The sequence below is a fragment of the Eschscholzia californica genome, unplaced genomic scaffold, assembly GCF_041429995.1.
Source record: "Eschscholzia californica isolate CP2 unplaced genomic scaffold, dmEscCali1.0.p SCAF_3, whole genome shotgun sequence".
NCBI lineage: Eukaryota > Viridiplantae > Streptophyta > Magnoliopsida > Ranunculales > Papaveraceae > Eschscholzia > Eschscholzia californica.
The window spans coordinates 59,378,559-59,393,822 of record NW_028238420.1 but is presented as its reverse complement, the minus strand read 5'-3'; the positions used below and the strand labels follow the sequence as shown (position 1 = coordinate 59,393,822).

The window sequence follows — 15,264 nt, the reverse complement described above, 5'->3', positions numbered from 1 at the left end:
ACATATTGCTTTACACAGTTTACATTCTTATTGTTTTTAAATTTTTGTAATCGTTTCTAGTTTCATTAGTTGTTACTAAGGATATCAAATAATAGAAAATAAAATTCACATGCAATACAAAAAAACATTCACAAACTTGTAGTCAAACGTAAAAGACAAACAAACATGTAATCAACCACTCTTAACACATTCAGTTCCAAAAGAAAATAGCACTTGATTCATAACACAAGTTAGTCAATGACTTGTGTTATACTGGGGTGGCGCACAACTTGGGATGGATGGATATATGTCTTAATAATGTTAGTCAGAACTATATTTCATTACACATGCAACAAGGATTTTTGTTCTTTTATACTATTGAATTACATTAGTAAATTGTGAAAAACCGCAAAACACAAGTTGCGGTTTCCAACTTCTTAGCCTCATCAAGGCCATTCTTTTTATCGTCAATGACTGGGTCATAAAATACCAACGGATCCAGGGAGACTGCATGCACACATGATAGTACAAATATCTTATTCCACTTTTGAAGGAATGGTCCTTGAGGCTCAAGAACTCTTCTCCCACATTTAGACTATGTCGTTGTCGATTCACTTTGTTGTCCGAAGCTCACTGATTTTCTTTTTTCAGACAATGCTACTCAGACTCCCAAAGTACAGAAGAAGTCAAGAAAGTAGGCACTTTGAGAGTCTGGGTTTTATTCAACTTTACCAAAGTAAAAGGAGTTTACAATTTTTTTACTTCTAGTGCCTACTTTCTTGACTTCTTTTGTACTTTGCCCTAGAACCTCTTGAATCGAGTTCATCACTTTTGACCCAGAATTAGCTCTGAACTTCAATCCTGAAACCTGACCAAATTAAGAAATAACACATGAATAGCGTGACGGATAAAGCATTAAACTAATAGAGTTGAAAGAAATTCCAATCTCTAAACATGAAACAAAATGATTTTTGCGGTAAACTGATTCAATTTGAATTTTTCTTTTGTTTGGTTCATTTAAAACTAACAATTTTTAGTAAATTTGTTTTAAACCAAAAGGTAAAAATCTGTTAAGTTTGAAAACCACTTATGGTTTTGGAGGCCATTTCATAATGCTATACTAATATGGTTGGCCAAACTTTTTGGTTGGTCATAAAATTGGGTATAAATTCAAATTATTCCTTTCATATTAGGGCTTAACTAGATTAATTTTAGGGCTCTGTCTAGATTGTATTTTCCCGCCAAAGAGAAGACCAATTTGTTTTCCACCATGGATCTTTTTGTAATCAAATTTGCTCTCCCCATGTCATAAAGTCATTTCCTCTTTTAACTTCTAATCCAAAATTTTAGAAACTCAAAAATCCGAATAGAATAACAATTTCCTAAAACCCTTATTTGTACAATATTTAGTAACACCAAATCCTACTACAGTAAGGAAACTAATCACCAAACCCCTATAAAAAGAGAATAGGTTGGTCTTCCCAAGTATTAAACTTTGAAGTGTCAAGGACTCCAAAATCCTATCAAGGAAAGATGAATTCAATAAGCAAGAACCAGAGCAAGAATTCTTGTAGTAGTAATGAAGAGCCTCAACTTTGCGTTAATGGGTGTGGGTTTTATGGTTCTGAATCAACCATGAATTTCTGTTCTAAGTGCTATAAAGATCATTGTTCTTCACAAGAACCACAGTTACAGAATTCCTTTGAAAAACTCAAAATCAAAGAAGAACCCGTATGTGTTACTACTGATTTGGGATCATTAGATGGCAAAATTGATAAAAACAGGTGTGGTTGTTGTAGGAAAAAAGTCGGACTTTTGGGATTTACATGTCGATGCGGATACAATTTCTGTTTGGTGCACCGTTACCCGGAGAAACATAGTTGTAGTTTTGATTTTAAAAGAATGGGCCGCGAGGCAATTGCAGAGGCTAATCCCTTGATCAAAAGAGACAAAATTGAGAGAGTTTAATTAGATATGGTTAATTTAGTTTACAATCGTATAATTGTTTAAGTTTTTTTAAATTCTTTTTAGTTTTACAAGTTGTTATCGGAAAGATGGAGTAATAGAATTCATTATTTCTTTCGCTTTTATTTTACTTTTGAAAGATATAATGCACACTACACTCACTAAGTGTTAGTAAAATATAATAAACTCGTCAATTTTACTGTCAGTTGTAGTCTCTATTTTTCTCTTCCACTTCATCTTCCTCTTTTTCTTGCTATTCTTCTTTCCAAAAATCCCATTGGCTATTAGGTAGGTTTTATAAAGTCAAAACATTGATGTTGTTAGAACAAAAGATAATATCAACTAAAAAGTTTTACCATGGGCAAACAACTTATAAGTTTGAACATAAAAGCTCAAAAAGGAAGATGCCTACAAACTTTGAATCCTTGGTACTTTCCTAATGTTTCACCACTTTATAAAATTGTTCTTTCTTGTCAACACTTGGTAGCACAAGTGGTTCTAAGGTGTTGATATAAACTCCAGAAATCCCTGGAGGTCCCAGGTTCTCCACCCAAAGAGGGTGGAATCTTTGATTATTTGAATTGGGATTGTGTAGGTATTAATAAAGTTGTTGGGCTTCAGGTCATTGTCTTTGTTGAGCTATAAGCCCGGTGTCTTTAATGGTTAAGTGGGCAGTTGTCGAGCTTATCACATCTATGATGTATCAAATGCCAATTATCACGACGTACGTAGATCGTAGTCGTCTTCCAAAAGAAAAGAAAATTGTTCCTTTTTAAGTCAGGTATGAAGTCTGACTAATTTTTAGTCTACTTTAGTAAGATGATTCAAACAAATCTAATTCCTACCCTGTGCATTTAACTGAAATCATTCTACTTCAATAAAATTTAATTTAAATCTATTTTGGCCCTCAAAAAATGATCAACTCACCAAAACGACCTCTAAAAAAAGGGAACAACTTCTAAAATATACCTCTTCCGTAACTTTCTCTAGTCAACCATTGATAAGATTAATAATTGGTCGTTTACCCTTAATTTCAGAAGCATTCACCTCTCTACTTGTCACTCTTTTTCTTTGTCGAAGTACGGTTGCCAGTACTTAGCCGATCACCTGCTGACGACGACCCTTCAACAAAAAAAATATTTTTTTTTCTTCCTTGACCTCCTTCCATAACCAACACCACCGTCTCTCCACCACCACCTTCAAGTGTGCTAAGGTTTTTTTTTAAAGAAAGAGAGGAAAAGAGAATGGGAAGTTTTATAGGGGCCTCCGGTAAGTGTTGTAGGCGCCTCCTTCCTTCACAAACTCTCTCTCAAATTTGCCTTGAGGGAGGCCCTATAACACGTATAGGGGGCCTTTTAAAACTACCCAAAGAGAATGGTGGTGGTGGTCAGACAATGTTGGTAGTAATAGTGGAAAGAAAGGAGAGGAAGAGCAGACTGGTAAAGCGGTGTTGACCGACGACTATACTCCGCCGAAAAAAAGATAGATAAGAGAAATACTTGTGAAAATAAAGTCATAAAAGTGAAGTAAGAAAATCAACTATTAAAGTTAACTATTATATATTGATAGGAATTTATAAACGAAAGCCATTTTGGAAGTTGATCATCATTAGGGATCTGTTTTGGTGAGTTGGTCATCTTTATGGGTCATCTTTAGGGGTCAAAAACATTAACACATAATCTTAAGCTGGGGTAACAACCCAGCCGGTCAAGCCACAAAAGATTACAATTTTTAACAATTAATAATTTTTGACAATTACAGACCCAGACCTAGGGGTGGGAAAAAGATCCGGAAGACCGCTATCCGACCCGTTCAACCGAGATAAAAAGTGTCCATGGACACCCGATGGTCATAACGGTCAGTGTCCGACCGGCCCGAAAGAATTGGCGGACGGTCACGGTCAAAATTCTATGTCGAAGGACCGACCGCTGACCGACCGGTACGAGTGACCGAATAGGTTGACCGACTAAACTGTCCTCATTTTTAGAAGTTGACCGTTGAATTTTATAGACATATGAATATATGATGATCGTTGGCTATAGTCATATAGTCCTCTGGAAGACCAAACATTAGTGCATGGCTTAATTATATCTTGTCAAATGATGATCCACTGTGTTTTTTCTTTTTTTATATTTACTTTTGATTTCTTGGCTAAACATCTTCATTTGTAAGTAATTTTGTTTGTGGTAATAAAAATAAAGTTCTGAATTAAGTAAATTTATTGGAAAGTCCGGACCGAGACCGTCCGGTGTCCGACTGGACCGGTAAAATAAACGGTCTTGGACGGTCAATGGACAAAGAATTCTTGAGAGTGACCGTCCGAGTCCGCCCGAGTAAATAGGTGGTCACCAACAGTTTATGTCCGAGTCGACCGGTTCGATGAAGTTAGAGTCCGATACCGACCGGTCCGGACCGATTCCCACCCCTACCCAGACCTCTATGAGATTCGAAGGGCATGATAAATTCTTCCTCCACAGTTGGGTTTTTTTTCATACCCTGTTGTCGTAATCTTTCATATGCAATATAAATGGAAAGAAAATATGGAGCGTTAAGTTTGATTAAAGGAATTCTCATCACAAAAAAAAAAAATTGATTAAAGGAACAATAATTTTGAAGGCCAAATTGAAACAGAGCCAAATTTTTCAGTTGGTCACAAATAGGTTGTAGACAATATGATGTAGAAACGCAGCGGAATTAAAAGATATGAATAACTAAATAAGAACAATGAAAATAAAGATCAAATAACTCTAAATACTCAACTTTATTAAAACTTCAATGGGGTTTTTCTCTCAATCTGAGAATAATAGACAAACTAGATATCCTTTTATAGGATTCTGGACTTTCCTAGATAGACTTGAATTAGACTTCCTAAATAATTAAAATGCTGCAACTGCCTAAATAACTAGACTCAAATCAAGACCTTTCCAATTATTGGAAATATTAAAATAGCATAATTTCCTAAACCTAATTTATCTAATAATCATACTAAAATAAGGACTTCCTAAATCTACTCTCTCTGGCCGGTTGGTCCATGACCGGGTTCGGTCATGGAAATAGTCTCCACGCCGGGTGCCCCTGCATCAGCATCCCCTTCCCTCAAGAGGTTCGTCCCGAACCGTTTGTGAAGAGAATGTAGTTCCTCCGATCCATCTTCAATTGGCAATAATGTCACGATCTTCTTCTTCCATGGAAATTCATAAACATTCAAACGACCACGGTAAGTGGCATCAACATCAGATTGCCATGGTCGTCCTAATATGATGTGGCATAAATCCATATTGGTGACATCACAATTAACTGTAGACAAATAAGAAGAACCAATAGAAAGATTAATGGTACACATGTGATCAACCCGTGTAGTAGTACCCGACTGAATCCAAGCGGTTTTATACGGGTTTGATTTAATCATTGTAGGAATACCCAAGAAATTGACCAGCTTGGTAGAAATTAAATTCTCTACACAACCATTGTCAATCACAATAGTACACACTTTATTCAGTACTGTTCCCCGTGTAACGAACAAATTCTTTCGTTGAGATAAATTCCTCTTGACAGGTGTGAAAAGAACTCTTCGAGTGAGTAACATAACCCGATCACCGTTGTCTGGAATAGTGTTAATTCGTTCCAATTGATCTTCATCTGAATCTGAATCTGATTTCTTTTCTACAATATTTGCTTTACCGCGAGAGAGGCAAACATTAGAATAGTGGCCTGTTTCAAAACAACGATAACACTTAACTGGTGGAGGTTTTTATAAGGATTATCTGGTAGTGATTTAGTACCGTCCTCCGCCTGTTTGGATTGATCTAATTCATCCGGTACAGTTCGAACTGCTTGACTTCTCGTACTGTGTCCTCGGAAAATGGAACGTGAATCTGATTCAAAAGACCGAGCTACACTAATACATTCAGAAACCGAATTAAAAGCTCTTAAATTAACCAAATCTTTAATATCATTCCGAAGTCCGTCCTTGAATTTTTCTACTTTCATGGACTTTGAATCTGGGAGATTAAGTCTTGTAATTAGTCTTTGGAATTCCGAAGCATATTCCTCAACGGAACGTCTTCCTCGGCGGCAACGTAAATAATCAACACATAATTGGTTCTCATAATCCGGAGGGAGGAAATGGGAGAACATTAATGGTTTCAATTCTAACCAAGAAGAAATAGGAGGTAGGTGTAATAAACGACGATTTTCAGATTCCTGTTTCCACCAAGTAAGAGCAGTTTTAGATAAATAACCAGTTACACAACGTACCTGTTCAGGACCTTCAACTTGCATAACATCAAAAAAAATCTCGAGTCTAGAGACGTAATCCAAGAAATCTTCAATATTTATCGAACCATCATATGATGGTACTTCCATTCGAACACGGTACGATGAACTAGGGTTTGGACATTCGGTGTCGGTTGGTGGGGTGTGGTGTTCACGTTCGGTTTGAGTGGTTTGGACAACCAAGGGGGGTCGTTGTGGTAGGTTGATTGGACGGTTGATAGGCGTGGTAGGGTCTCGGGTTTGGGAATGGGTGAAGTTGTGTTCTCGATTTCGGTTTAATGGGTGGAGTTGGTCTCGGTGACGTGGGTGTGTGGTGTTCTCGGGTTGTAGAGGGAGGGTGATGGTCGTCTCGGTTTCATGTAGACGGCGGTGTTGTGGAGGTGGTGTAACTGGATTATGAACCGTGGGGGTGTATTGTGTTTCGGTTTGGAGGTTGTGGTGGGTGTGATGGTGTTGGTATGGTGAGTGGGTTTCGGTTTGGTTGATAGGGATTGAAGGATATCGGGTATACGGGTAAAGAAGACGGGGGTCTTGGTAGGTTGTAATGGTTCCTAAAGGGGCGATTGGTTGGGCTTGGTTGGTGATGTTTCGGTTGTTGGTTTGGTGGTTGGTGAGGAGGTGGTGGTCGGCCGAAAAGTGGCTTTCGTGTGGTGGTCGATGTGGTGTTGTAGTTGGCTCGGGGAAGGAGAACGATGGTGGTGTTGACGTGTGGGTATAGGAGGGGTACGTAGGTGTTTGAAAAGGTGTGTTTTGTGAATAGGAGGTGATGAAGGGTGGTGTGATAACCGGAGGGGGGTTGCTAATGGTGTGACCGAATAGTGGTGTCGTGGGCTCGGGAGGAAAACCGAGAGGTGGAAATCGGGTGGTGTTGGTGGTAGTCGGTAGTTGTGAGGTTTGTTGAGGTGTGATAGTGGTGGGAGGTGGAGTTTGGTTTTTACGCATACCTTCGAGTTGTTTGGAGATGATGTTGATGGAGTCGTTGAGTTGATCGAATCGTTGATCGATTTTATCGAATTTTGCTGTTGTTTCCTTCTTGTACTCATTGAAACCTTCTTCCAACTTTTTACCTGCAGATAGCCCTTCTTTAATGTTGTCCCATTCAGAGCAAAAGGTTGGTGTTTTCTCCTTAGTTGGTGTAGTAGAGATAGTAGTATTAACCATGATGATAAAGTGATGAAGAAAAAAAATTATGGCTCTAGATACCACTTAATGTAGAAACGCAGCGGAATTAAAAGATATGAATAACTAAATAAGAACACTGAAAATAAAGATCAAATAACTCTAAATACTCAACTTTATTAAAACTTCAATGGGGTTTTTCTCTCAATCTGAGAATAATAGACAAACTAGATATCCTTTTATAGGATTCTGGACTTTCCTAGATAGACTTGAATTAGACTTCCTAAATAATTAAAATACTGCAACTGCCTAAATAACTAGACTCAAATCAGGACCTTTCCAATTATTGGAAATATTAAAATAGCATAATTTCCTAAACCTAATTTATCTAATAATCATACTAAAATAAGGACTTCCTAAATCTACTCTCTCTGGCCGGTTGGTCCATGACCGGGTTCGGTCATGGAAATAGTCTCCACGCCGGGTGCCCCTGCATCAGCATCCCCTTCCCTCAAGAGGTTCGTCCCGAACCGTTTGTGAAGAGAATGTAGTTCCTCCGATCCATCTTCAATTGGCAATAATGTCACGATCTTCTTCTTCCATGGAAATTCATAAACATTCAAACGACCACGGTAAGTGGCATCAACATCAGATTGCCATGGTCGTCCTAATATGATGTGGCATAAATCCATATTGGTGACATCACAATTAACTGTAGACAAATAAGAAGAACCAATAGAAAGATTAATGGTACACATGTGATCAACCCGTGTAGTAGTACCCGACTGAATCCAAGCGGTTTTATACGGGTTTGATTTAATCATTGTAGGAATACCCAAGAAATTGACCAGCTTGGTAGAAATTAAATTCTCTACACAACCATTGTCAATCACAATAGTACACACTTTATTCAGTACTGTTCCCCGTGTAACGAACAAATTCTTTCGTTGAGATAAATTCCTCTTGACAGGTGTAAAAAGAACTCTTCGAGTGAGTAACATAACCCGATCACCGTTGTCTGGAATAGTGTTAATTCGTTCCAATTGATCTTCATCTGAATCTGAATCTGATTTCTTTTCTACAATATTTGCTTTACCGCGAGAGGGGCAAACATTAGAATAGTGGCCTGTTTCAAAACAACGATAACACTTAACTGGTGGAGGTTTTTATAAGGATTATCTGGTAGTGATTTAGTACCGTCCTCCGCCTGTTTGGATTGATCTAATTCATCCGGTACAGTTCGAACTGCTTGACTTCTCGTACTGTGTCCTCGGAAAATGGAACGTGAATCTGATTCAAAAGACCGAGCTACACTAATACATTCAGAAACCGAATTAAAAGCTCTTAAATTAACCAAATCTTTAATATCATTCCGAAGTCCGTCCTTGAATTTTTCTACTTTCATGGACTTTGAATCTGGGAGATTAAGTCTTGTAATTAGTCTTTGGAATTCCGAAGCATATTCCTCAACGGAACGTCTTCCTTGGCGGCAACGTAAATAATCAACACATAATTGGTTCTCATAATCCGGAGGGAGGAAATGGGAGAACATTAATGGTTTCAATTCTAACCAAGAAGAAATAGGAGGTAGGTGTAATAAACGACGATTTTCAGATTCCTGTTTCCACCAAGTAAGAGCAGTTTTAGATAAATAACCAGTTACACAACGTACCTGTTCAGGACCTTCAACTTGCATAACATCAAAAAAAATCTCGAGTCTAGAGACGTAATCCAAGAAATCTTCAATATTTATCGAACCATCATATGATGGTACTTCCATTCGAACACGGTACGATGAACTAGGGTTTGGACATTCGGTGTCGGTTGGTGGGGTGTGGTGTTCACGTTCGGTTTGAGTGGTTTGGACAACCAAGGGGGGTCGTTGTGGTAGGTTGATTGGACGGTTGATAGGCGTGGTAGGGTCTCGGGTTTGGGAATGGGTGAAGTTGTGTTTTCGATTTCGGTTTAATGGGTGGAGTTGGTCTCGGTGACGTGGGTGTGTGGTGTTCTCGGGTTGTAGAGGGAGGGTGATGGTCGTCTCGGTTTCATGTAGACGGCGGTGTTGTGGAGGTGGTGTAACTGGATTATGAACCGTGGGGGTGTATTGTGTTTCGGTTTGGAGGTTGTGGTGGGTGTGATGGTGTTGGTATGGTGAGTGGGTTTCGGTTTGGTTGATAGGGATTGAAGGATATCGGGTATACGGGTAAAGAAGACGGGGGTCTTGGTAGGTTGTAATGGTTCCTAAAGGGGCGATTGGTTGGGCTTGGTTGGTGATGTTTCGGTTGTTGGTTTGGTGGTTGGTGAGGAGGTGGTGGTCGGCCGAAAAGTGGCTTTCGTGTGGTGGTCGATGTGGTGTTGTAGTTGGCTCGGGGAAGGAGAACGATGGTGGTGTTGACGTGTGGGTATAGGAGGGGTACGTAGGTGTTTGAAAAGGTGTGTTTTGTGAATAGGAGGTGATGAAGGGTGGTGTGATAACCGGAGGGGGGTTGCTAATGGTGTGACCGAATAGTGGTGTCGTGGGCTCGGGAGGAAAACCGAGAGGTGGAAATCGGGTGGTGTTGGTGGTAGTCGGTAGTTGTGAGGTTTGTTGAGGTGTGATAGTGGTGGGAGGTGGAGTTTGGTTTTTACGCATACCTTCGAGTTGTTTGGAGATGATGTTGATGGAGTCGTTGAGTTGATCGAATCGTTGATCGATTTTATCGAATTTTGCTGTTGTTTCCTTCTTGTACTCATTGAAACCTTCTTCCAACTTTTTACCTGCAGATAGCCCTTTTTTAATGTTGTCCCATTCAGAGCAAAAGGTTGGTGTTTTCTCCTTAGTTGGTGTAGTAGAGATAGTAGTATTAACCATGATGATAAAGTGATGAAGAAAAAAAAAATTATGGCTCTAGATACCACTTGATGTAGAAACGCAGCGGAATTAAAAGATATGAATAACTAAATAAGAACAATGAAAATAAAGATCAAATAACTTTAACTACTCAACTTTATTAAAACTTCAATGGGGTTTTTCTCTCAATCTGAGAATAATAGACAAACTAGATATCCTTTTATAGGATTCTGGACTTTCCTAGATAGACTTGAATTAGACTTCCTAAATAATTAAAATACTGCAACTGCCTAAATAACTAGACTCAAATCAAGACCTTTCCAATTATTGGAAATATTAAAATAGCATAATTTCCTAAACCTAATTTATCTAATAATCATACTAAAATAAGGACTTCCTAAATCTACTCTCTCTGGCCGGTTGGTCCATGACCGGGTTCGGTCATGGAAATAGTCTCCACGCCGGGTGCCCCTGCATCACAATAGCTTATTGGATCAGATATATGATCACAAATAGGGTTGTAAACAGTAGTTTATTGGATCAGATATGCATATATCTATCCGATGTTCGATAATAATGCGACGGATATTATATTTATATCTGACTCTGATAGTATTAACGAATATCAAATATTATTATTAAGTTTTTAACTATTAAATCTAAATAATAAATTTCAATCACCCATTTTATATATTATTATTTATTAAAATTAAAAAATTTATATTTTACTTATCAGAGGATATCTACCGGATCGGATATTCGTAATCGAAACAAGAAATTTCAGATTTTTAAAGAAAAATATCGAATACAGATCGAATGTCGAATATTCACAATATTTAGATATCTATTGACAGACTTGACATAAATTGGAGGGCCAAATTTTACATAACACATTCATAAAAGATCTTAAGTGGGGGTTATTCGTTCAGAACTTTTATCAGATCTTCAAAGTTCTTAAGACCTTTGAACCATATCAATTTTAGACTCTCTAAAGACAGTGTTTTCCCGCCAAATGAATTTGTTCTCATGGTCCAAATTTCCACAACCGACAATTGCTCTCCCCATATTATAACTAGGAAAGAATCAGGCCGTTATACTTTCAAGAACGTGGACTTCATTAACAAAGTAGGACCAAGTTTCCTCTTCTAACTGTTAATTCAAAATTTTAGAAACTCAAAATCCCACACTAGTAACAATTTCCCTTAGTCCTTATCTGTTCAGTTTTGAACTTTCAATTCAAAATATTAGAAACTCAAATCCTATATTAATACAGTAAGAAAACTAATCACCAAACCCCTGTAAAAAGGAAATTTGTTGATCTCTTCAAGTACCAATATTTCAAAGCGTCAAGAACTCCCAACTTAATCAAACAAAGATGAATCCAACAAGCAAGAATGAGACCAAGATTTCTAGTAGTAGTAATGAAGAGTCACAACTTTGCGTCAACGGGTGTGGGTTTTATGGTTCTGAATCAACCATGAGATGGGCAGAGATCCCATTGTTGTTTCTTTCTCTAGAAGAGAGAAGAGTTTTCAGTGTATCTCTCTAGGGTTTTGTTTTGGAAAAAAAATTAATTGGGATTCTTATTGTTTTGGAAGAAGATGGAAGAAGCAAACGAAGGTGAACGTCACCCATATTAAAACCCTGGTCAGTGGCATTTAACCCGAGTCAATAAAATTTTGGATGCTAACAGCTTTTTGTCCCGGTGCCTTTAGAAGCACCTTACTTGCAATGGCCAATAGTGGACCCAAAAACAAGACAAAAACTCCAATATTTTAGGCTCTGCATAACCGTTTTATCCAAGAGAGAGATAGAGAGATCGTGTTCGTGTTTTCCGGCGAGGGGTCTCCCTTTGCCGGATCTTCCTCTTTTGCTTTCTTTTTTTCGTTTTTCTTTCTCTTTTTCTATCTTTTAGCGTTGATTGATCAGGCTATGATGGTGGTTTGAGAGGGGGCTTAGGCTTCAGATTTGGTGGTATTTAGAGGCACTGGTGATGGAGTTCGGATGATGGTTAGGGGCTGTTCCTGTTTGTAGGTGGAGGTGGTTGTGTGGAGAAGTGAAGAACATGGAAGTGTTGACGGAGTTGTATTTATGTGGTGGTGGTTGTAGTGTGGGGTATTGGAACAAAGAGGGTTTTAATGGTGGTGGTGGTGGTGGTGGGTTATGTGGTCTTTGTGTGGGTTATGATGGTGTGTTCTTTCTCTATTTGATTGTTGCTCATAACCTGTTCGACAAAATTACTGACTTGAGAGTGTTGCTAGTTTGCCTTACTCATTTGGGTCTTTTCTAATGGATGGATGGTGGTGTGGAAAGCCTCAAAGTTACATCTTCTAGTATCCCAACGTCACTTGATCCATGTTCACTTCAAATGCGACCGACATGTATCAGTTCTTGCATAAATTTCTGCATTTGAGTAGTACTTTCTCCCACTTTTTTGAAGCAATTAGCCTAGCATGCAGCAATATTATCCTTCAATATTGTCTACTCCTCAAAGTTAGACATCATAGAAGTCAAAAATCGATATAGTTAGTGATACGGCGCAAGGGAGAAGAAAGAGTTACTAGTTTTTTATTTTCTTAGTACAATAAAAGTTTGTTTCTTTGTTGGTCTTTAGGGCATGTTTTGTTGGTCTTTAGGACCTTTTGTTATTATAGTTTTTTATTCAGGATCGAGTGTTTTGATCATAGACCACTATTGGGAGTTTCTTCATCAACTTACAACTCTCTCTACCGACGTACCGGAATCAGAGGTGCTAATCGAAGATCTGCATGCCGATGGTTGACGACGAGAAGAGAAGAAAGTGAAAGAAGCATCGGTTATAAAACTACCCTTAGTTGGTTAGTGCCGGCTACACCAGAAGTAGCCCACCAGTTAGATCACGCAGCTCTAGAAGCACCCCCAAGTGGGCATAACTTGTCTTGTTTGTCCGATCTTAGTTGTGTCTTTGTTATTTTAAACTTCATGATGTAATTCTCATTAGCCTTTTTGGCCTTTCAATGAAGTTTGATTTCCAAAAAAAAAAAAATAGTGGACCCAATACAAATGGAAGGCAGTTTTTCATTACTTATGCAAAGCAACTTGTACACCATTTTTGGCAGAGTAATTCATGGGTTTGAACTTTGAAGTCATCGATATCATGGAGAAGGTATGGCATGAATCAATAAACATGTTCCCTTCTCCTCATTTTGTTCTTTGGTATAAACTTCATGTCAATTGCTATTTTAAAATGGTCAAACACTGTTTCTTACTACTTCATATGTTAATATTGTTACTCATGTTGATTGTTAACCTAATTTGATGAATGTGGGTTATCCAGACTCGGACAGGAGCAGGCGTCCGACCACTGGCAGAGATCCGGTTGAATCGTGTAACAATCCATGCAAACCCTCTTGCCGGCTAGTCTTATTTCTTGACTCCATTGAACAACTTTTAAGCTTCTCATATTTCAGACTTGTTATGATTCTAACTGTAGTATGAAAATCATGTAATCTCTGTAAAGCTAGATTACTCAATTTGGTACTTGAGAAGATTGGTCGGGAAAATTGATTAAAAAGGCGGTAAAATCGTTTTCTTATTCACTCTCTCTATCTTCGCTTTTCGCTCTCTCTATCTTCCTGCACAACGCCTTTTGGCTTAAACACATCTCTGTCTCCTCCCACAGACTCAATCTCCATATATTTCTCTCCATAAAATCGTAAGAAGACAGCCTTTCTTTCTCTCTCGGTCTTATGTAGTGCTATCATATTTGTTTTTGGGAATCTGATTGTATGATTTTTTTTTTTTGGTTTGTTTAGTAACACCTACGAATCTGATGTTTTATTATCAACTAATAATCTTATGTTTTATTATTATTTGAAAAAATTGCTTCGATTCTTGAAGAAACGATCTTATTTTAGAAACTATTTTTCCTCGAAACGTTTTTTCTCAAAAACCAAGAATCTGGTCTTCCTGGATGAAAACAGAGATACACTTTATAGTGTTTTTCTGAAATAAATTTAGAAATCACCTTATAGAATTTATTGTCTAAAGTTCTCATTGTTTCTAAAATCGATTAAAAGAAAGTACAACATAATTTAAAAAACGGGAAATGCTAAGTGTATAAAGAATCTTTGACAAGATTCTTGACACGATGAGTCACACGGGCAAAAGAACGACCCAGAGCAAAGTCAAACTTTGAAAAGCTTTTGTCTTTTGGTGAAAATGACTCATCATCTCAAGGATCTTGTCAATATTTTTGTCATTGTAGCACTCCCGGTTTAAAACAGAGATTAGAAAGTTAGAGAGAGAAAACTGAGTCGAGTTGTCTCTTTCCTTAAGACAATGAACACCCTGGTATTAGTATTAAAATCAATCAGCTGTTTGTCTCCCAGGATACAATTATTATACCTTTCAGTTTGACGACTAAGAATACTTCGAATTTTTGAACGCGTGTGAACATTGAACAAGCAATAACAACAACAAAGGAAATTAACTTCATAGAAACTCTAAATGCTCATGTACTTTGAATGCTAAAAATTTCCGTGTGTTTTTTTTAAATCGACTATGACCTACGTTAGTCCTTACAAGGCATTAATGCATCATGTAAATGTGATAAGCACGATAACTACCTAACCGAATCAATATTGGCAAGTTAGAAGTTTGAGTAACGTGAATCGTTTTGTAATCGAAATTTGTTCTCCTTGTATATTTTTTTTTAGAAAATGATGCAGCGCGCAGTAGACGAGATTAAAAGTATTAACCAAAACTGAGAAACTGTTAAAAACTAAGAAAATAATCGAAACTGGGAAACTGCTAAAAACTAAGAATTCTTCTCTAAAGCAACTAATATTCTGAAACTACTAAAACTAAGAAAATATAGAATTCGGAAACTATTAAAAATAAAAAATCGTCCTCTAGGTTATCCAATCTCTGACTTGTCACGACCTCACTTAGCATTAAATTCTAATGCTATTTCGTGAGCTGCATCAGAAAACTTTTAAGAACAAATTCAATTCACTTCTTATGGGTTTCAAGAAAAAAAATTATCAATTCTTATGGGAATACGAATGCGAGACCTTAACGATTTTAGAGTTAAAAGGTCAACACTATCAACCACT

The 15,264-nt window shown here is 37.7% G+C and overlaps 1 pseudogene; it reads left to right on the top strand.

Moving 5' to 3' along the window:
- The first annotated feature begins 1,490 nt into the window (after positions 1 to 1,490).
- Positions 1,491 to 1,947, top strand: LOC147552576 (zinc finger A20 and AN1 domain-containing stress-associated protein 7 pseudogene; annotated as a pseudogene).
- The last annotated feature ends 13,317 nt before the right edge of the window (positions 1,948 to 15,264 follow it).